The sequence below is a fragment of the Heterodontus francisci genome, chromosome 37, assembly GCF_036365525.1.
Source record: "Heterodontus francisci isolate sHetFra1 chromosome 37, sHetFra1.hap1, whole genome shotgun sequence".
Classification (NCBI taxonomy): Eukaryota; Metazoa; Chordata; class Chondrichthyes; order Heterodontiformes; family Heterodontidae; genus Heterodontus; species Heterodontus francisci.
Genome location: NC_090407.1, coordinates 8,310,435 through 8,334,134, shown reverse-complemented (window position 1 = coordinate 8,334,134; position 23,700 = coordinate 8,310,435). Strand labels below are relative to the sequence as shown.

The 23,700-nt window shown below is 43.4% G+C and overlaps 1 protein-coding gene across 7 annotated transcripts in view; it reads right to left on the bottom strand.

Moving 5' to 3' along the window:
* Positions 1 to 1,363, bottom strand: part of rerea (arginine-glutamic acid dipeptide (RE) repeats a) — a 563,072-nt gene extending 561,709 nt beyond the window's left edge. For 6 of the 7 annotated variants that reach the window (XR_010969624.1, XM_068017019.1, XM_068017023.1 and 3 more), the window contains exon 1: positions 1,071 to 1,363. The gene's annotated coding sequence lies outside the window, so the exon portion shown is untranslated. The remainder of the gene's footprint in view (positions 1 to 1,070) is intronic. The other variant, XM_068017027.1, reaches the window with a different exon arrangement.
* Positions 1,364 to 23,700: the final 22,337 nt, after the last annotated feature.

Sequence of the window (23,700 nt, the reverse complement as noted above, 5' to 3'; positions counted from 1 at the left end):
GTTTTATTGACCTGATTTTGCATATCTTAAAGCAGACTGGTCATTGCTATTTCTATCTATGCAAATCTTCGTAACATACCAGAATCAAACTATCTTAGTAAACAAGCATATTTACACTCAACAATCTAAATGTTGAATAACCACAGTGAAACACATACATTCCACACCCAAATCTCAATCATTAATGACCTTTGTTATCCACATTAATATACAGCACAACAGCCTTATTACTGTTTTTTTTACACAGAATAACAAACCAAAGGCTGAATCTGCAGCTAAAATCTAACTAGAACCACTCCTGTAACAAAGCAGCACAAAAACATACACAGGAAGTTTTCTCCAAATTATACATTTTTTTATAATGGGGTGAGAAACTGCAATTCCTAATCTCCACAAGGAATAAAACAAATTACATTCTCAACTGATGCCTTTAGACTTCTGTAGTTTCAGTCAGTGTTGGCAAGACTTTTTTTTAAGCAATCCTTCTTTGCAAACATGAAAATGAGCAGTGCTCACAGTACCACATTAAAACACAAAAGAAATACTCTACTTTTAGTTCAACTCTGATAATGAGTGTTAGACAATCCATTTAAGGCCTAGTTCACCAAAATAACACCAGATCTAATTCTCACACATTTTTCACTGGACTTGTAACCCAGCATTATCACATCTATACAGGTTTGAAACACAGGGTGGGGGTGGGGGGGGAGAGAAGCAACATCATCGATGAGTTTCTCAGGCAGTAGTAGAAACACATCATATAAATAAATGTCAATGCAGGGACAGAGAAGCCACAATAAAGAAACAAAAACACACTCTCAATCTCCACAAGTGTCACTCTAGTTTCAATATCACATACAATGGTCATACTTGTATATAGATGTTTAGATTTTCAAAGAGAAGGAGGGATTTTTTGGGAGGGGTTAAAAAGGCATAAAGTGTAAGAGCTAAAGAGAGATAAAGGACTTGGTGTGTGTGGTTGGATGAGTTGCTGAGTGTCAGTCCCAGTCACAATGAACCACAAACACACACACAAAAAAACACATCCAACCTTTCAACCCACTCCTTACCTTCCGTCCCTCTACTGCATGAATGTCTTGGTTGCTTGGAGCTTCACAAGGGAAAGAAAAAGAAGAGTTGGTAGAGATTGCATCTGAATTTTCTCATTCCTCCTCCCTCCCCTCCCAGGTTATTCTTTCTTTCTTTTTCTTTCTCTCACGTGTTTTTTTTTCCCTTCTCTCTTTCCTCTCGAATCTTTTTTTTGTAGCTGTGAACAATGCTTTTGTTGGGAGTGTGGCTTTTTCTTTTTTTGGAGACAACAGGATCCTTGAGAACAGAGTGAGGAGCAGAGCCCAGGGTAACACTGTAACCACAGGACACCGCGCACCCGACAGTAACCGCCGCGCTCATTGGCCCAGCCCGCCGCCCGCTCCCGCCACAGCCAATCAGCGCCAAGGAGAAAGAGGACTGAATTGATTTAAAAGCTCAGTGTCCAGAAACAATGTTTCACTGAAGGGAGAGGCTGCAGCAGAGCATATAAACCGGGGGGCGGGGGAGACTCATTGCTGCATTTACTGGGGTTAAACTGGGGGCAAAGCTCATTGCTGCATTTACTGGGGTTAAACTGGGGGCAAAGCTCAATACTGCATTTACTGGGGTTAAACTGGGGGCAAAGCTCAATGCTGCATTTACTGGGGTTAAACTGGGGGCAAAGCTCAATGCTGCATTTACTGGGGTTAAACTGGGGGCAAAGCTCAATACTGCATTTACTGGGGTTAAACTGGGGGCAAAGCTCAATACTGCATTTACTGGGGTTAAACTGGGGGCAAAGCTCATTGCTGCATTTACTGGGGTTAAACTGGGGGCAAAGCTCAATACTGCATTTACTAGGGGGCAAAGCTCAATGCTGCATTTACTGGGGTTAAACTGGGGGCAAAGCTCAATGCTGCATTTACTGGGGTTAAACTGGGGGCAAAGCTCATTGCTGCATTTACTGGGGTTAAACTGGGGGCAAAGCTCAATGTTGCATTTACTGGGGGGCAAAGCTCAATGCTGCATTTACTGGGGTTAAACTGGGGGCAAAGCTCAATACTGCATTTACTGGGGTTAAACTGGGGGCAAAGCTCAATGCTGCATTTACTGGGGTTAAACTGGGGGCAAAGCTCAATACTGCATTTACTGGGGTTAAACTGGGGGCAAAGCTCAATACTGCATTTACTGGGGTTAAACTGGGGGCAAAGCTCAATGCTGCATTTACTGGGGTTAAACTGGGGGCAAAGCTCATTGCTGCATTTACTGGGGTTAAACTGGGGGCAAAGCTCATTGCTGCATTTACTGGGGTTAAACTGGGGGCAAAGCTCAATACTGCATTTACTGGGGTTAAACTGGGGGCAAAGCTCAATGCTGCATTTACTGGGGTTAAACTGGGGGCAAAGCTCAATGTTGCATTTACTGGGGGGCAAAGCTCAATGCTGCATTTACTGGGGTTAAACTGGGGGCAAAGCTCAATGCTGCATTTACTGGGGTTAAACTGGATGCAAAGCTCAATACTGCATTTACTGGGGTTAAACTGGGGGCAAAGCTCAATACTGCATTTACTGGGGTTAAACTGGGGGCAAAGCTCAATGCTGCATTTACTGGGGTTAAACTGGGGGCAAAGATCAATGCTGCATTTACTGGGGTTAAACTGGGGGCAAAGCTCAATACTGCATTTACTGGGGTTAAACTGGGGGCAAAGCTCAATGCTGCATTTACTGGGGTTAAACTGGGGGCAAAGCTCAATGCTGCATTTACTGGGGTTAAACTGGGGGCAAAGCTCATTGCTGCATTTACTGGGGTTAAACTGGGGGCAAAGCTCAATACTGCATTTACTGGGGTTAAACTGGGGGCAAAGCTCAATACTGCATTTACTGGGGTTAAACTGGGGGCAAAGCTCAATGCTGCATTTACTGGGGTTAAACTGGATGCAAAGCTCAATACTGCATTTACTGGGGTTAAACTGGGGGCAAAGCTCAATACTGCATTTACTGGGGTTAAACTGGGGGCAAAGCTCAATGCTGCATTTACTGGGGTTAAACTGGGGGCAAAGCTCAATGCTGCATTTACTGGGGTTAAACTGGGGGCAAAGCTCAATACTGCATTTACTGGGGTTAAACTGGGGGCAAAGCTCAATGCTGCATTTACTGGGGTTAAACTGGGGGCAAAGCTCATTGCTGCATTTACTGGGGTTAAACTGGGGGTAAAGCTCAATACTGCATTTACTGGGGTTAAACTGGGGGCAAAGCTCAATGCTGCATTTACTGGGGTTAAACTGGGGGCAAAGCTCATTGCTGCATTTACTGGGGTTAAACTGGGGGCAAAGCTCAATACTGCATTTACTGGGGTTAAACTGGGGGCAAAGCTCATTGCTGCATTTACTGGGGTTAAACTGGGGGCAAAGCTCAATGCTGCATTTACTGGGGTTAAACTGGGGGCAAAGCTCAATACTGCATTTACTGGGGTTAAACTGGGGGCAAAGCTCAATACTGCATTTACTGGGGTTAAACTGGGGGCAAAGCTCATTGCTGCATTTACTGGGGTTAAGCTGGGGGCAAAGCTCAATACTGCATTTACTAGGGGGCAAAGCTCAATGCTGCATTTACTGGGGTTAAACTGGGGGCAAAGCTCAATGCTGCATTTACTGGGGTTAAACTGGGGGCAAAGCTCAATGCTGCAATTACTGGGGTTAAATGGGGGCAAAGCTCAATGCTGCATTTACTGGGGTTAAACTGGGGCAAAGCTCAATGCTGCATTTACTGGGGTTAAATGGGGGGCAAAGCTCAATGCTGCATTTACTGGGGCAAAACTGGGGCAAAACCCAATGCTGGGGTTAAACTGGGAGCTGGATGTTGCATATACTGGGTTTTAAACTGGTAGCTGGATGCTGCATAGAATCATAGAATGGTTACAACACCAAAGGGGCCCACTCAGCCCATCGTTTCCGTGACAGCTCTCTGCAAGGGCAACTCACCTAGCCCCACTCTCCTGCCTTTTCCCCGTGGCCCTGCAAATATTGTTTGCTTCAGATAATTTCCAAATTCCTTTTGAAGGCCTTGATTAAATTTGCTTCTGCTACACACTCAGGCAGTACGTTCCAGATCTTAACCACTTTCTGTTGCTTCTTTTGCCAATCACCTTAAATCGGTGTCCTCTGTTTCTGGATCCTTTGGCTAATAGGAACAGCTTCTCCCCATCTACCCTGTCAAGACCCCTCATGATTTTGAACACCTACAAACATACAAATTAGGAACAGGAGTAGGCTATTCGGCCCCTTCAAGCCTGCTACGCCATTTAATAAGATCATGGCTGTTCTGATTGTGGCCTCGACTCCACTTTCCCACATGCCCACGATACCCTTTGACCCTTGTTACTCAAGAATTTTACTACGTCTGCTTTAACAATATTCAATGATGCTGCCTCCACCGCTCTCTGGCGAAGAGAGTTCCAGAGACTCACCTCTAACAAACTTCCTCTTAATCACCTCTTCTCTAAGGAACACTGTCCCAGCTTCTCCAGCTTATTCACGTAACTGAAGTTCCTCATCCCCGGAACCATTCTCATGAATATTTTCTGCACCCTCTCTAATGCCTGAACATCCTACCTAAAGTGTGGTGCCCAGAAAGGGACACAATACTCCAGCTGAGGCCGAACCAGTGTTTTTTACACAGGTTTATCATAACTTCCTTGTTTTTGTATTCTATGCCCCTCTTTATAACGCCCAGGATCCCATATGCTTTATTAACGCCTTTCTCAACCTGCCCTACAGCCTTCAATATTTTTTTGTGCAGATATGCCCCCAGGTCCCTCTGCTCCTGCACCCCTTTTAGAATTGTACCCTTTATTTTATATCGCCTCTCCTCATTCTTCCTATCAAAATGAATCACTTCACGCTTCTCTGCATTAAATTTCATCTGCCACTTGTCTGCCCATTCCACCAGCCTTTCTATGAGCTCTTGAAGTTTATTGCTATCCTCCTCAGAATTCACAAATACTTCCAAGTTTTGAGTCATCTGCAAATTTTGAAATTGTGCCCTGTGCACTCATGTCTAGGTCATGAATATTTATCAAGTAAACACCAATCCCTGGGGAACTCCACTCTATACATTCTTCCAGTCCGGAAGAACAACCGTTCACAACTACTCTCTGTTTCCTGTCACTCAGCCAATTTCATATCGATGCTGCTAATTCCCTTTTATTCCATGGGCTCTAACTTTGCTGACAAACCTGTTATGTGGCACTTTATCAAATGCCTCTTGGAAGTCCATGTACACACATGAACTGCATTATCCTCATCAACCCTCTCTGTTACCTTATAAACTGGGGTTAAACTGGATGCTGCATGTACAGGGTTAAACTGGGAGTTTAATGCTGCATATACTAGGATTAAACTGGAAGCTGGATGCTGCATATACAGGGGTTAAACTAGAAATAAATCACTAAGCTAGAATCTAAATGCTACACACAAGGTTGAGTATTGAATAAATCACTGAACTGGGAGCTAAATGCTACACATACCAGGTTAAACAGTGAATAAATCACCAAACTGGGAGCAAAATGCTGCATACACAATGATTAAACAGTGAATATATTGTTTGAGGTTAAATAATAAGTGAACTGTGGTTTAATAAAAAAAAAGCACGTTGCATTTATATAAAGAAAGAAAGGAGCTATATAAATGCAGGTCTTTCACAACTTCAGGGTGTTTCAAAGTCCTTTAAGTACCAACCTGTTACTTTGAAAGTGCAGTGACGGTTGCAAACTTGACAGCAAATTTGCTTACATCAAGATCCTGTAAAGAGAAGATTATCAACAAATGATTTCTTTTTGGTAGTGCTGGTTGAGGTAGAAATGTTGGTCAGGATGGTAGTATTCCTGCTCTTCTAATAGTGCCGTGGGAATTTTGATATCGACCCGAGCAGGCAGAAGGGACCTCAGCTTAATGTTTCCTCAAATAGGCGGCATCTCTGACAATATGCACAGAAATATCAGCCTATATTATATGGCTAAACCCATCGCAGAACTTAAACCCACAGCCTTCCAAATCAGGAAAGCATGCTACCAACTGAGCCATAAGACCTTAATGCTAACATTACTGCTTAAATGCTGAATATTTTAGGGTAAAACATTAAATCACTGGGGTTAAGTACAGAGTAAACCGATCTTGAACTAGGCTTTAAGTTGGGGTATGGTTGCATAGTGGTTGTGTGACTGGGCTAGTAATCCAGAGGCCTGGGCTAATGATCCAGAGATGCGAGTTCAAAACCCGCCATAGCAGCTGGACAATTAAAAACAATTAATTAAAATAAATCTGTAATAAAAACAAAAGCTAGTATCAGTAATGATGACAATGAAACTACCAGATTGTCATAAAAACACAACTGATTCACTAATATGAACGTATGAATGAGGAGCAGGAGTCGGCCACTCGGCCCTTGAGCCTGCTCCGCCATTAAACAAGATCATGGCCGATCTGCTTATCAATAATCTACCTACCTCTGCCTTAAAAATATTCAAAGACTCTGCTTCTACTGCCTTTTGAGGAAGAGAGTTCCAAAATAAGTTTCTCCTCATCTTGGTCTTAAATGCACCACACCTTATTTTTAAATAGCGACCCCGAGTTCTAGATTCTCCCACAAGAGGAAAAATTCTTTCCACATCCACCCTGTCAAGAACCCTCAGAATCATATGTTTCAGAACTGAATGAGCACTGCACTGTCAGAGGGCCAAAGCTGAGGGGGCGCTGCAGTGTCAAAGGGGCAGTACTGAGCAGAGTGCTGCACTATCAGAGGGTCAGTACAGAGCGAGCGCTGCACTGTCAGAGGGTCAGTACTGAGCGAGCACTCCATTGTCAGAGAGGCAGTCCAGAGGGAGTGCTGCACTGTCAGAGCAGCAGTATAGAGGGAGTGCTGCACTGTCGGAGCAGTAATACTGAGGGAGCGCTGCACTGTCAGAAAGTCAGATCCGAGGGAACACTGCACTGTCAGAGGGTCAGTACTGAGCGAGCACTCCATTGTCAGAGAGGCAGTCTAGAGGGAGTGCTGCACTGTCAGAGCAGCAATACTGAGGGTGCGCTGCACTGTCAGAGGGTCAGAGCTGAGGGAACATTGCACTGTCGGAGAGTCACTACTCAGCAAGTGCTGCACTGTCAGAGGGTCAGTACTGAGGGAGTGCTGCACTGTCAGAGGGTCAGAGCTGAGGGAGTGCTGCACTGTCAGAGGGTCAGAGCTGAGGGAGTGCTACACTGTCAGAGGGTCAGTACTGAGGGAGCACTGCACTGTCAGAGGGTCAGAGCTGAGAGAGTGTTGCACTGTCAGAGGGTCAGAGCTGAAGGAGCTCAAGACTGTCGGAGATCCAGTACTGAGGGAGTGCTGCAATGTAAGAGGGTCAGAGCTGAAGGAGCTCAAGACTGTCGGAGATCCAGTACTGAGGGAGTGCTGCAATGTAAGAGGGTCAGAGCTGAAGGAGTTCAAGACTGTCCGAGATCCAGTACTGAGGGAGTGCTGCAATGTAGGAGGGTCAGTACTGAGGAAGCACAGCACTGTCAGAGGGTCAGTAATCAGGGAGAGTTGCACTGTCAGAAGGCCAAAACTGGGGGAGTGCTGCACTCTCGGAGGGGCAGTACTGAGGGAACGCTGCACTGTCAGAGGGGCAGTACTGAGGGAACGCTGCACTGTCAGAGGGGTAGTACTGAGGGAGCACTGCACTGTCAGAGGGGTAGTACTGAGGTAAGTATTTAGGGAAGGAAATCTGCTGGCCTATGTGTGACTCCAGACCCACAGCAATGTATTTGTCTCTTAACCGACCACTGGAATGACCTAGCAAAGGCAATTAGGGATGGGGAATAAATGCCACCCTTTCAAGCGACACCCACATCCCATGAATGAAATTTAAAAAGTTAAGTATATGAGGGGTAACCCCTTAATACATTGGAGATAGAATAAAGAGTAGGGTAGGATTAAATATTGAATAAATTGGGTTAAATTAGAGTTGGAACATAAAGTGTGGAACGAACAAGGCCATTTGGTTCAATAAGCACACTGCTTTTACAGTCCATAAACTCAGTTCCCTTTCTTGACCCTTAATAATCCAGTTGCTTTTTGAATTTAGCATCTAAATTAATTTTGAGTCTGTTCCAGTTATCCACTATTTTATGAGGGACGATTCATATAATCTCAAGATTTAATCACTGACTGAATGACCTTGAAACTGGAACTTAAATACTAGATAAACTGAAAGACAGGGAGAGGGTTAAATACTAAATAAACTGGAGAAAGAAAGGGATTAATCATGGAATAAACTGGGGTAGACAGGAATTAAACATTTTGGTTTGATGCCACTGAGGCAACCCATTGTGTCCTTATGGGAAAAGAAAAGGCATACTGAAGAGGGACCAGTTTCCAAGTATCTTTAGCTTTTCAAGAGTCAGCATCTTCAAGAGAGAAATTGGTAGCATTCCCATTTCTGAGTCAGTGCTCAAGCCCCACTTCAGACAGTCCTGGCATGTGGAGCCTATAATATGATCTGTAAATACTTGGTCACTATATCCAGCAGGGTATTTGCCTCCAGATAGAGTGACCATTGGCTCTGTGGTAGTATTTCTGACTCTGAATCAGAAGACTTGGGTTTGGGCCCAAGGACAGAAAGCTCTGAATACTGGTTTGCATTCAGTGGAGGTCCTTGTATCTAATGGGTGTGAGTGGCCCCCTTCATTGTAATGGTAGGTGGGGCCTTTCAACCAAGTTTGCAGCCCACCTAGAAGGTACTCCAGAGATAAAAAAAAAATAAGAAAAACACCTCAGCTACTCTTCCCTTGTAAGTGTCTCAAGAATCTTATGTATTCTGTTGACTCATTAAGCAAGCAATGTTTCTCCATTTTACTTTGCTACATAGCCACATAGAGGCCATACTGGGTAAAGACAGCAGGTTTCCTTCCTTGAAGGACATTAGTGAACCAGTTGAGTTTTTAAAACAATCCAATGGCTTCATGGTAACTTTTACTGATATCAAACTAGATTAAAATTCTCAAACTACCATGATGGGATTTGAATTATTATTAGTTCAGGCCTCTCAATTATTAATCCACGAATATAATGGAATAGAAATGAAAATCAGGAGAGGTGTTTGATGGATAACTGAGCCGATATTGTGTATTTATGCTATCTTCTAAAGCCAAAATTAGCCTCTTAGTGTCTTCTGGTCTGCTTGGTCCAGTAACAAACCTGGAGGTGGATTTCCTCTACCCCCCCACTGCCCTTCCCCATCCCCCGAACCATTGGACAAGTTCACTATCCATTCATGCTTTAGAGTTGGATATAATCTAAAAGGCAGCCAATTTATGCACAGCAAGCTGTCACAAACAGCCATGTGATAACCAACAGATAATCTGTTCTTGTGAAGTTGATTGTTTGAAACTATAAATCTGTTTTACCTTGAATACATTACATTTGCTGAACTATAATTCTTGAGCACTTCCATGTGAACATGCTCTTTTTCCTGTTTGGAAATGCATGTGTGTGGATGTGAAGTGCTGGGACGAATAGGCAAGAGTATGGTGCTCTCATATGGCCAAATGACTTGCAGGTATTCACAAATAACAGGCATGTGGATGAGATTCCTGTCCTTATGGAGCTATCCCACAGTAAATGTCAGCAACCTTCAGGAGTGGATGGGTTACAATTCGGAGAGGATTGCAATGTGTCGTGCACGCTTCATCAATTACTACTACAGTGACGTGAAAATAAAAAAAGCCAAATTACAAACCTTCCTATCCTGCCCTTTCTCTCCTTATCTATAACTTTCCAAAAGAAGGGTCAGCATTATCAGTTAGTAGATGCCATTAGTTTATCTGGGGACAGCTGCAATGTTATCTTGGCTAGTATCTAAATAATGTTTGTGCTTTCATTAATAAAGTAATTTTGAGTAGTTAATATATTTCATATCAATGAGAGAAAATATACCACAACAATAATGCTGCAATTTTTAAAAAAGAATGAAAAATATTGTCAGCGACATTGAACAATCAAATCAATCCATGTGGAACTTTAAGTTGCCAATGTCTGTACCAATAAAAAAAGACCATTGAGGAAGATTGTCTTCTGTGCAATATGTGTAGCAAAATTGTAATGCTTTTACAAAGAACCTGTTTATGATTTTGCTGCACATTTTGCACAAAGGAAATCTTCCCACAAGTATCCGAGAAAATGTTACTGACAGTTTATGACAGCAATTATGAAAGCTCAGGGGTGCTGTGTCCAGCAGTATTCACTGTGCTCAGCTTAGCCCCGATGTCATGGGAGCACTAGAGTTGCATGTCCCAGAGCACTGAGCTGTGGAAATGACAATAACAGGTTTATATTTGCTATAGTCCTTTTAGAGAATTAAAATCGGAAACAACCAGTATTGTTTTGTTTCAGTTTTCTTCCCCTCTCTCCACAAGGTGCTGAATCCTGCTGGGGTTCAGTCCCACACAAGCGCTGGCAGACCTCCAGTATTTTCCCCAAGTGGCCATTTTTCTGGACAACAGCAACAGCTTGCACTTATATAATGTCTTTAATGTGGAAAGATGTCCTAAGGTGCTTCACAAAGGAGAAATAGATGCTGCACAAACGTGGAACAGTTAGCAAGGACGACAGTTGAATACAGGCTTTGAGGAAGCTTTCAACAATAGGGGCAGAGGCAGCAAGGTTGAAAGGCTTAGGAAGGGAGTTCCAGACAGTAGGGTCATGACACCTTAAAGATCTGCTACTAATTCTGGAAAATAGGAACAGGAGTAGGCCATTCAGCCCCTGGAGCTTTTTTGCTCTTCAGTTAGATCATGGCAGATGTGTATCTTAACTCCATTTACCCTTTTTGGTTCCACGCCTCTTTGTACACTTTCCTAACAAAAATCTATCACCCTCAATTCTGAAATTTTCAATTGGCCTAGCTTCAGCAGCTATTTGAGTTACAGACTTCCACGCTGCTTTGTGTGAAGAGATCCTTCCTGACATCATCCCTGAGTGACCTAACTCTCATTTTTAGGGTTATGCCCCATTGTTCTGGACTCCTCCACCAGAGGAAACAGTTTCTCCCAATCGACCTTATCAAATCCTTTAATCATCTTAACCACCTCAATTATATCACCCCTTAATCATTTATATTTCAGAGAATACAAACCTAGTCTATGCAACCTGTCCTCGTAAATGAACCCTTTTAGCACTGGTATTATTCTGATAAATCTGTGCTGCACCACCTCCAAAAGCAATATATCCTAGAGTGGAAAAGGGTGAGGAGGGGGTGGTGTGGGGTGTGGGGAGCACAGTGATCCACAATAGGCCAGTATTGTAGGAGCAACGGCTGAAAGAAATTGGGGAAAGCAACACCGTCATCTGTCAATGAGAATGAAAATTGTAAACATGGTCCATTGTGGGACAGCAAACAAATAGAGGTTATTGTCGATGTGGACCTTAGAGTCATAGAGAGATACAGCACTGAAACAGGCCCTTCGTCCCACCGAGTCTGTGCCATCAACCACCCATTTATACTAATCTTACATTAATCCCATATTCCCAACCACATCCCCACCTTCCCTCACTTCCCCTACCACCTACCTACACTCGGGGCAATTTACAATGGCCAATTTACCTATCAACCTGCAAGTCTTTCGCTGTGAGAGGAAACCAGAGCACCTGGCGGAAACCCACACAGTCACAGGAAGAACTTGCAAACTCCGCACAGGCAGTACCCAGAGCCAAACCCAGGACACTGGAGCTGTGAGGCTGCAGTGCTAACCACTGTGCCACTGTGCCACCCTTATTTTGCATCAGGATGGAGTGGCAAAGTATTAAATGAATTGGAATTTCTGAAGGATGTGTCTCAGAGGGCTGCGAAAGAAGGCATTGGAATAGTCAACTCTAAAGGCAACAAAAATGAGAACGTGTTTCAAGTAGTCACTTGAATACAAGGCTATAGGCCAAGTGCTGGAAAATGGGATTAGAATAGTTAGGTGCTTGATGGCCAGCACAGACACGATGGGCCGAAAGGCCTGTTTCTGTGCTGTATAACTCTATGACTCTAGTTGTGGGCATGAAGTGTAAGGGCGAAGGTGAATGATGCTAATTAGTGAGTCAACATTCAGTACCAACAGGCCATTTGACTGTGAGGGAGCAAAGTCTAGTCCCATCCTCACTTGGAATCCACACTGGGGGTGGAGGGGTGGCTGTGTGGCGGCAAGGAAGATGCAGAATAATGACCCAGTGTGGGAATGTTGGCTTATTTTCTGCCTCCAAGGAAATTGTAGAATCCATGCTTTTGCTAAAGCCAACATCAGCTAACCTGACACCCTCCTCGTCTTTATAGCTCAGTATCACACTAGTGGCACATTTATACGTTGAGCTGTCACGGGAGCAAGAAATATCCACATAAAGTGTGTACGTTTGTGTTCTGATTTGAGGAGCTGGCAGATACTTAGAAATGTCTCAGAAATTTAATTTTTTCAGATTATTCCTTGAGTAGACTTTTAAAAAGAAAGAACGTATATTTTAATAGTGCCTTTTATGTTCTCGGGATATGCCCAATAACATACAATTATTTATTTTGAAGTGGTTGTTGTTACGTACGTCAGCCAAGAGCAACATCTCAATTCATTCAATCTTTGCTGCCTCCGGAGAATCCTTGGCATCAGGCAGCAGGACCGTATCTCCAACACAGAGGTCCTCGAGGCGGCCAACAACCCCAGCATATACACCCTACTGAGCCTGCGGCGCCTGAGATGGCTTGGTCATGTGAGCCGCATGGAAGATGGCAGGATCCCCAAGGACACATTATACAGCGAGCTCGCCACTGGTATCAGACCCACCGGCCGTCCTTGTCTCCGCTTTAAAGACGTCTGCAAACGCAACATGAAGTCCTATGACATTGATCACAAGTCGTGGGAGTCAGTTGCCAGCGATCGCCAGAGCTGGCGGGCAACCATAAAGGCGAGGCTAAAGCATAGCGAGTCGAAGAGACTTAGCAGTTGGCAGGAAAAAAGACAGAAGCACAAGGAGAGAGCCAACTGTGTAACAGCCCCGACAACCAATTTTATCTGCAGCACCTGTGGAAGAGTCTGTCACTCTAGAATTGGCCTTTATAGCCACTCCAGACGCTGCTTCACAAACCACTGACCACCTCCAGGCGCTTACCCATTGTTTCTCGAGACAAGGAGGCCAAAGAAAAAGAAGGTTGTTGTTATGTAGGCAAGCACAGCCCCCAATCTGTGCACAGCAAGATCCTGTAGACGGCAAATAAGATGAATGATCCATTAATGTCTTTTGGTGGTGGTTGAAGAGTGATTGGACTGATCACTGGAAGAACTCCCCTGCTCTTTTTCAGAGAGTGTCATGGAATCTTTTATCTGAACAGGCAGATGCATCTACAGTTTAGCATCTCATCTGAAAGATGGTATCTGATAATGCAGCACTACCTCAGTACTGCACTGACGTGCCAGACTACATTATCTACTTAACAAATAAAAGGATGGGAGAAAAAACAATAAAAGCGAGCAACCTTTCCTGTTCGAATGGAAACATATCGTTTTGGTCTGAAACACATGTTTTAGCAGTAGAAAAGTTGAGTTAATGATTGTTTTGAAGCAGCATAGTGTGTTAAAAGTTTGCCTCAGGGACATTTCGCAGTTCCCATATTATGCTTCCTCGTCACAATCTACTCATGGTTACTCTGTAAACTTACTGATTTGAAGTGATCATAAGAGGACTACATTGTAGTATGAAATATATGTTTAAAATTAACAGCTCTTACAAAAAGTTACTATGCTCAAATAGCGTACAGCAAATATGCTATCACATAATTTCCTGATTACGAGAAATTTCTTTGTAGAAAATTGTAGAAATAGATCTTCAAAGATATCAAACACAGCCACAGAACACTCATGGCATGTTTCCACAGTTAAGTAATAAGCATAGCCATGGTTTAATACCTGCAAGAACTTGATTCAGTATAAATATGCACAATACTTCAATGTTTAACATGAGGGGAGCACAACTTTACTTTTCGTAACGTCTTTATAACATTAAGTTAGCCAGTTAAACCAACAGCAATCTCAGTTAAATACTATTCATTTGGGAGATATGGGCTTACAATGAGCTTTTACCACCAACACAAAGACTTTTCTGCCTTGAGGCACCTTTAGCAACCTGCAGACAGTGCTGTTCCCATAGGAAAGGTGGAGATAGAGAAACCTTTATTAACATAATGGCACTTCATCTCGTGCTAAAAATGTGGGAAAATTACAATTTCAAACATAGTTACTTTCACTAATATTTCCTTAACATACTTTTCTCACATCACTACACAAGTTTGATATTTTTTTAACTCATTAGATGATATACCATTGTGCAAACAAAAGCTCCTTCGTGCAGGAACATTACTTGCCACAGGGCGCAAAGGGTGCACAGAGGCAGATGTGGTTTAGTTGGTAAAAGCTCATTAAAACAGGCAATATTAGTCTTTGGCTTTATTTTTGAATGTATTTCCAATTTTAATTTGCTTCATTCTGTTTAATCAGAATGTATAATGGAGCATGTAACTGATTGTGCTATAAATCATAAAAACTGTGTACAGGGTACTTATTTATCAGTACATGATCTTATTATTGTGTGGGATCTGAAAGGTTTTAAGATGGTTCATTAGTCCTATTGGATACTTAAGCAACTCTGTTAAAAATAAAGCTGATAAAATAATATTATACCCTTGAATGAAACACTTATCTTAAGAAGAGGCTTGAGATTCTGAGATTGTTTCCCCCAGAACAAACAAGGTTAACAGGGAATTTAATAGAGAGTTTTAAAATTATGATAGGTTTTGATAGGGTGAATGGGGAAAGGCCACTTCCTCTCGTTGAGGAGTCAGTGATGAGCAGCCATCCATTTAAAATTGTCACGCGATTGTGAGTAGAACGGGTAGGAGAAATTTCTTTAGACAGAGAGTTATTAGCGCATGGAATGTTTTGCCACAGGGAGTAGTTACAAAAGAGACCAATGCATCTTTTAAGGGAGGAGTAAATAAGCCTTTGATGCAGAGGAAGAAACAAGCATTGGGTGAGACAGAGGAAGTGGGATTTGTTTTGGTTTGTTCTGGCAAGACATGATGAGTCAATGCTTTTTCTGTGCTGCAATTGTAGACTGTAGACAATTGTAGACCAAAAGAACCAGCCAGCACCTTAAACATTTATCCTGCCACTACTAACGCACAGTGGCAGCAGTGTGTACCATCTACAAAATGTACTGCAGCAACACGCCAAGGCTTCTTCAACAGCACCTTCCAAATCCGTGACCTCTACCACATAGGAGGGCAAGGGCAGCAGCTGCATGGGAACACGACCACACCAAGTTGCCCTCTAAGTCACACACCTTCCTGACTTGGAAATATATCGCCATTCCTTCAGAGTCACTGGGTCAAAATCTTGGAACTCCCTTCCTAACAGCATTGTGGGAGTACTTGTACTATAAGGACTTCAGCGGTTCACCACCACCTTCTCAAGGGCAATTATGGATGGGCAATAAATGCTGGCCTTGCCAGCGACACTCACATCTCGTGAATGAATAAAAAAAAAAGCAAATGCTAGAATACAGCTCTCACAGAATCAGTAAAGACATTTCTCATTTTAAAAGTAAATTTAATTTAAGGGTATCGTAAACCAAATATTAACTGCCATCTGGAAGTGGGAGGGGTGTAATTGATAATCTCAGACCTCAGGATAAAGAAGAAAATTTCAGTGTAGTTTAACAAATGCAGTCAAAACATAAAGGTGTGATTAAGCTAGAGAGGGTGCAGAAAAGATTCACAAGGATGTTGCCTGGTTTGGAGGGCTTGAGTTATAAAGAGAGATTGGATAGGCTGGGTCTGTTTTCCCTGGAGCGAAGGAGGCTGAGAGGGGACATGATAGAGGTATATAAAATTACAAAGTGATTCGTGACAACGCTGGCCACCACTGACATCATCAGGCTGCGTCGTGGTGCGCACATGCGCAGACGGTCTCCTGCTCTCTGCGCATGCGCTGCGTTCCAGCTTGCCAGGACTGATTAGCGCATGCGCCGATGACGTCATCGCGTGACGTGTGCATCTTCGGGCAACGCGTGAAATTATGAGAGGCATAGATAGGGTAGATAGCCAGAGTCTGTTTCCCATGGTAGGGGTGACTAAAATGAGGGGGCATAGATTTAAGGTGAGAGGGAGGAGGTTTAAAGGGGATCAAAGGGGTAAATCTTTCACACAAAGAATAGTGGGTATCTGGAATGAGCTGCCTGAGGAGGTGGTGGAGGCAGGAACAGTAGCAACATTTAAGAGGCATCTGGACAGGTACTTGAATGAGCAAGGCATAGAGAGATATGGAATTAATGCAGGCAGATGGGATTAGTATAGATCGGCATTATGTCGGCATGGACGCGGTGGGCCGAAGGGTCTGTTTCTATGCTGTACGACTCTATGACTCTATATCTCTGAGTAGTTTTCCAGTAGGAAGGGCAATCACAGGCAGTATTTGTAATTTGTGAAACAATACTAGGAGTCAAAGAATGCCCATAACAGGCCCCTAATTACCTTTTTTCCCTACAGATTTTAATGTTAGATTCTCTCATTGTTAGATTTCCCCATGCCATGGACCATTCCTCTAACACAAGGACAGACAGTTGGCCTGCTTGCAGACCCCTGCCAAGTCTATACTGAATCTAGACACTAAAGGGCTTGCGTACTTTATTTCAACAAAAACTTGCATTTATGCAGCGCCTTTAATCTAGAAAACATCCAAAGCCTCCTCACAGAAGTGTAAGGGCAGAAAAAATGAACCCTGACAAAGGAGCAGATATGAGGATGTGAGACCAAAAGCTAGGTCAAAGAGGTGAGTTTTAAGAAGGGTCTTAAAGGTGGGGGTGAGTACTTGAGGAGAGAATGTCAGATTGCAGGGCCTACATGGATGAAACAATGGTTGCCAATGTTCGGGCTAAGAGAGAGAGGCACACAAGTGGCTGGAGTCAGAGGAATCAGAAATTCATCAGGGATTTGGAAGGGTGAGGCCTTGGAGGGATTAAAGGACAAATGTCTCTCCTATCATCAGGTGCATATTACAAAATGAGGTAACCAACTTACCTTGCTCTGCAGCAGTGGAGATTAACTTGTTGTAGGTCTTCTGAGCTGATGGCAGTTTAACAGGTTCCACTTCTGATTGGCATCCGATGGAGAACAGTACCATGTGAGAATGTAAGCAGTGCCAGGAGTTGGAAAGAACACTGCTCTCCTGAAATGGAAGCCGCTTATAATCTGGGCTCAAGCCTCAGTTCTGAGGGATTTCTGCAGTATCGGAGATGCTTACCTTTGGATTAGAGTTTTGCTTGTTCAGGACGTAAAAGATCCCAAGGCATTTTTTGGATCATAGGAACTAGGAGCAGGAGTAGGCCATTTAGCCCGTCAAGCCTGCTCGCCATTCAAACAGATCATAGCTGATCATCTACCTCTACACCATTTTCCCCCACTATCCCTATATTCCTTGATGTCATTAGTATCCAGAAATCTATTGATTTCTGTCTTGAACATGCTCAATGATTGAGCTTCCACAGCCCTCTGGGGTAGAGAATTCCACAGATTCACCACCCTTTGAGTCAAGAAATTCCTCCTCATCTCAGTCTTAAATGGTCTGCCCCTTATTATGAGACTGTGTCCCCTTGTTCTAGACTCACCAGCCAGAGGAAACATCCTGTCCACATCTACCCTGTCATGCCCTGTAAGAATTTTGTAAGTTTCAGTGAGATCACCTCTTATTTTTCGAAACTCTAGAGAATACAGGCCCAGTTTCTGCAATCTCTCCTCATAAGACAATCCCGCCATCCCAGGGATTAGTCTGGTGAACCTCCATTGCACTCCCTTTATGGCAAGTATATCCATCCTTCGAAAAGGAGATTGAAACCATACACAATACTCCAGGTGCAGTCTCACCAAGTCTTTATACAATTGCAGCAATACATCTTTACTCCTGTACTCAAATCCCCTTGCAATGAAGGCCAACGTATCATTTGCCTTTCTAAGTGCTTGTTGCACCTGCATGCTAGCTTTTAGTGACTCTGAACAAGGACACCCAGGTCCGTTTGGACATCGACCCTTCCCAACCTCTCACCATTTAAGAAATACTCTGCCTTTCTGTTTTTTTCTACCAAAGTAGATCACTTCACACTTATTCACATTATAGTCCATCTCCATTTGGAAGAAGAGCACAGTGGCGCAGTGGTTAGCACCGCAGCCTCACAGCTCCAGCGACCTGGGTTCAATTCTGGGTCCTGCCTGTGTGGAGTTTGCAAGTTCTCCCTGTGTCTGCGTGGGTTTCCTCTGGGCGCTCTGGTTTCCTCCCACATGCCAAAGACTTGCAGGTTGATAGGTAAATTGGCCTTTATAAATTGCCCCTAGTATTGGTAGGTGGTAGGGAAATATAGGGACAAGTGGGGATGTGGTAGGAATATGGAATTAGTGTAGGATTAGTATAAATGGGTGGTTGATGGTCGGCACAGACTCGATGGGCCAAAGGGCCTGTTTCAGTGCTGTATCTCTAAATAAAAATAAAAAAAGAGCAGGGAGTTTTCCAAATGCCTTAGCCAGCAGTCATCCTAAATTATCACCAGACAAACAGAATGACTGATCATTTATCTCATTGCTGTTTGTGGAACCTTGTTTTGTGTAAATTTGCTCTTGTGCTGGCCTACAAGAAAAAGTGATTACACTTCAAAAGTAATTCATTGGCTACAAACCACTTTTGAGTGTCCCGAACACATAACATGAGGTGCAGTATAAATGCATGTTTTTCTTTGCTCTTCTTTAGAAGTGCATGAGAAAAGCCCTAGATTAACTCTATTCTTGTGAGGATAGCTGGGGCTGGAATTTCCCTCTGGGGTGGTAAATAGAGGTTGGGACTGTTTCCAGATCCCGAAACTGTCCGCGGGGGTGGTGGGGGGGGGGAACACTCATTGCGATTTTTATGGGGGAACCCCCTTAATTGGCATGGAGACAGGTTCTCTGTCCAATTAAAGATGATGGGCAGGCTCTCGAAGCTGGAGGGTCAATCAGAGGCCTTCCATCTTGAGAGGAGCAACAGGTTGTAATGGAAGGTAAGTAAAGGAGAGGGCGCTTCAACATGGAGGCGCTCTCTCACAACTTTCCCAAATCATTCATTAAAAACTAAATTCAGCAGCCAGGCCACCACTGTGATGGGGGATGGGGGATGGGGGATGGGGGGAGGGGGGGGGGGGGTGGGGGACTGGAAAATTCCAGTCGCCCTCCTTTAATTGGTGTCACTTAGGCTCTTAACGAGCCTCATCAGCTACCCACCGCCTGTGGGCGGGTAGCCCTGATGGCCCCTGATCCCACCTCTGCAAAAATGGCCCAGAGGCAGGTCGACCTGGGGAACCGGCACACCGGCCAGTGGGGCTAATTTTCGACCCCACTCGCCTCTGACTCCGGCCCTGGTGGGGTCGAAAATCCAGCCCCTGGCCTCTGCTCCCCTCATCTCTGTCTTATAGCACAGCCAAGATTGGGAATTCACCTCATGGAGAATCGCAGTTATGAACTCACTGTGCTACATCAGAGCAGCAATGCATCCCACTGCCATCCATATAGCCCAGTGTAAGTAAACTTAAAGAATTCTCCTGCATTTTCAATTAAATGTGGATTACTGAAGTTCTAATTCATTACAATAAAACAGATTAGTGTTATTGCTGGGATAATTTAGCATAGTGCAGCTCCTGCCTTTACTCTGTGATCTAAACCATTATCTCACGCTCTTTGCCCTTACTTTATAAAGGATTTTGTAACAGAATACCAAAGCTATATTAAATATGAGAGTTGTTTACTCAATATAACAGTAATACTGCCACATGGACTGCCTATATAATAGCACAACTTGTTTGTATTGACCATCCCATGATAGTCACAGCAATACATGAATGATGCAGAATTGAACTTGCATTAAGAGGCCACCTGTCTATAAAGACCAATTAAATGCAGTCCCAAAGGTGGTCACTACCCACAGGTGTCACTGTCGATAGATGCACTCTCACCTCAACCACTTTTAATCTATGGTGATAGCTTTCAGCCTTGAGCTGTCTTCAGGCACACCTTACAAAAATAAACCAAATTAGACCAGATAATGACACAGTTGAATACTGATAAACCCCAAACTATTTTGCCAGGTATGTATTACTTGTATGAACATCTTACTCATAATAACCAACAAATAAAAATCACCAATGGTTATATTTTTGTGCCACAGTCCATCTAATTAATCATTCAACAACTCTAAACTGACAACACTAAACAAAAACCGTGTTTTCCACAAAACAGATTCAACGTCTGAAACACAACTGCTGTCTCCAGGTTACACTTGGCAGTGGGTAGATTATTTTAATCTCCTGAGTATTACAAATGTATAATTAGGAAAAATTTGATGCTTGGATGGGGATTTGTATTTTAAACATTGTATTTGGATCAGGAATGATGTGTGATTGAAATGAAAAGGACTGTTTTGGCACACGGGCATTCTAGGCTTGGATCCGATTAATTTATATGTCAGGCATGCTTTTTAGAAAGAAAGAAAGACTTGCATTTTTCTTTTTTTCTTCTTTTGGGCCTCCTTATCTTGAGAGACAATGGATACGCGCCTGGAGGTGGTCAGTGGTTTGTGAAGCAGCGCCTGGAGTGGCTATAAAGGCCAATTCTGGAGTGACAGGCTCTTCCACAGGTGCTGCAGAGAAATTTGTTTGTTGGGGCTGTTGCACAGTTGGCTCTCCCCTTGCGCCTCTGTCTTTTTTCCTGCCAACTACTAAGTCTCTTCGACTCGCCATAATTTAGCCCTGTCTTTATGGCTGCCCGCCAGCTAGCGCATTTCAAACCATAGGACCTGCCAAAGCACTTTAGTCAATTATTACGTTTGAAGTGTAATCACTGCTGTAAGGTAGGAAATGTGACGGCCAATTTGCACACAGCAAGCTCCCACAAAAAGCAATATGATAATGACCAGAAAGTCTGCCTTTGTAATATTGATTGAGGGATAAATATTGGCCAGGACACCGGGGAGAACTCCCCTGCTCCTCTTTGATAATAGCTCCGTGGGATCTTTCACATCCACCAGAAAGGCCAGATGGGGCCTCAAGTTACCATCTCATCCAAAAGACATCACAGCACTCCCTTCGTGCTGCACTAGAGTGTCAGCTTTGATTTTTGTGCTTAATTCAATGGATGGGGACTTGAACCCACAACCTTATGACTCAAGTGAGAGTGCTATCAACTGAGTCACAGCTGACACACAATGAGAGTGGTTACATGGAGAGAGGTGTATTTACAAGAGATTTTAGTAAGCTAAAGAAGAAATGTGGTGACTCTGTATTTATTATTCTTAATCAGGTATCAAATAGAAGGAAGACCATGGGGATAATTTTGACTTTGGACAATAGGTAAATCGAGCAGTATTGGATAGTCCACATGTTTTACACCTCTCCCAAAATTGAAATGAAAATTGGAATAGATATATAATGGACAGCTGATCTGATATTGCCCAAATAACACTGTCACTCAAAGTCAAACTTACCCCCATTGCCTCTGTTTCAGGTTTCACTGTTATCTATAGTATAGAGTGCCTAGTGGAAGGGGATTGCAGTGTAAAAATCATCTCAAATGTTCCGGCCAAGTTTGCCATTAGATTTCCGATTCAGCCAATGCCATCCTAGGTACAATCGAGAATTGCAGGGAACAAGTGGCTTAACCATCTAAAGAACACCATTCAGTTCGACTTTAAAGTGAACAATACAATAATTAGTAAAATAAACACTGGCTTCCCCAGTGACTGAATGGGTGGCACCACAAGATGTGATATTTTGCCACATAAATCAGAATGGCTCAGGTTACTCTGACTTGTGCTGAGTTTTGGGTTGGTGCAAGGTGTGCTTGATGGCCTCCATCCTCCAAGCTGAGGAGGGGGGATAAAAAAATCTGCCATTGTTCCAGTAACTCCTGTGAATATCAGATAAGGGCACAAGAACACATGAATTAGGAGCAGGAGGAGACCATATGGCCCGTTGAGCCTGGTCTACCATTCAAAACGATCATGGCTGATCTTAGGATTCAACTCCACTTTCCTGCCCGCTCATCATATCCCTTGATGATGATCTCCATGGTTGAATAGCCTGCTGATATACACTGCCAAGCTCATACATGAAGAATTGCCAATGGGCAAGGCACCAGATGATAGCCAACACCTGCAGATCCATACCTCAGCATAAATCAGTGCTTTCGAAAGAGAAAAGGAGAAAAGAGAAAGAGACTGAAGCGCGGAAGACTAAGTATTTTTTTCTCCTCTTTAAGTCCTTTTCACTCATCACCCAATTCTCAGACTGATGGAGGCCAGATCACACAGTCCTAGGATTATGCCAGTATGAATTGGCGATGGCTCTTAGGAGATTCATATTGGGGAACAGCATCACTCTTACAGTTCCGTGAGACATGACTTTAAAACTACAGTTCTCCATAGGATGTAAGTTCCTGATGATACAAGTTCCTAATCGTAGGCCAGCTCATCAAGGGAAATTGCTCCTTCACCAGGAAGTTGGGAAAATTGGAAGCCAAGTCAAAGTATTCTGCTGTCATGCACATCTGAGTAATTTGCTCAGGAATGCTTGAGAGCAGGTCACTTGGCTGTCCTCAAGTTTAGTGAATTATACAGTATAGTACAGCTTGGTGCTCCAAGAAAAGGTAGCTACAATAGAAAATCAATTTGAATAGATGGGGGAATATCGAGATAGAAAAAGCACCAGAAGCAAGAATGATGAATGGGACATTTAGAAAAGAGCTATAATTCAAATAGCCTCTTATCATATCCCAAAGCACTTTATGCACAATGAATTACTTTTTGAAGTGCAATTGCTGTTGTACTGAGGCAAACCTGGCAGACAGTTTGCACACAGCAAGCTCCCACAAAGAGCAAATGAATGGATGATCAGATAATTTGCTTTTCATGGGGTTGATTGAGAAAGCAAGGCTGGCCAGGATATCAGGAGAATTCAATGCTTTTCTTTCCACCAGGCAACATCTGAGTGAATCTGTATTGTACCTTCCCTAAAGCCTCAACATCCTCCCTATAATGTGGAACCTAATACTGCACACCGTACTCTAACTAAGAAATAAAAACAAGAAATGCTGGAAATACTCAGCAGGTCTGGCAGTATCTGTGGAGAGAGAAGCAGGGTTAACGTTTCAGGTCAGTGACGCTTCTTCAGAACTGGCAAATATTAGAAATGTGTAGGGTTTTAAGCAAGTAAAGCAGAGGTGAGGCAAGGGATAACAAAGTAGAAGGTGTAGATAGGACAAGGTCACAGAGAATAATTGACCAGAAGGTCATGGAGCAAAGGCAAACAATATGTTAATGGTGTGTTGAAAGACAAAGCATTAGTACAGATAGGGCGTTAAGGACTGCTGACCCCAGACAGCCCGCTTCTACCTCCTTTCCAATATCCACAAACAGGACTGCCCTGGCAGACCCATTGTGTCAGCCTGCTCCTGCCCCACTGAATTTATTTCTTCCTATCTTGACTCTATCTTTTCTCCGCTGGTCCAGTCTCTTCCCACCTACATCTGTGACTCTTCTGATGCCCTGCG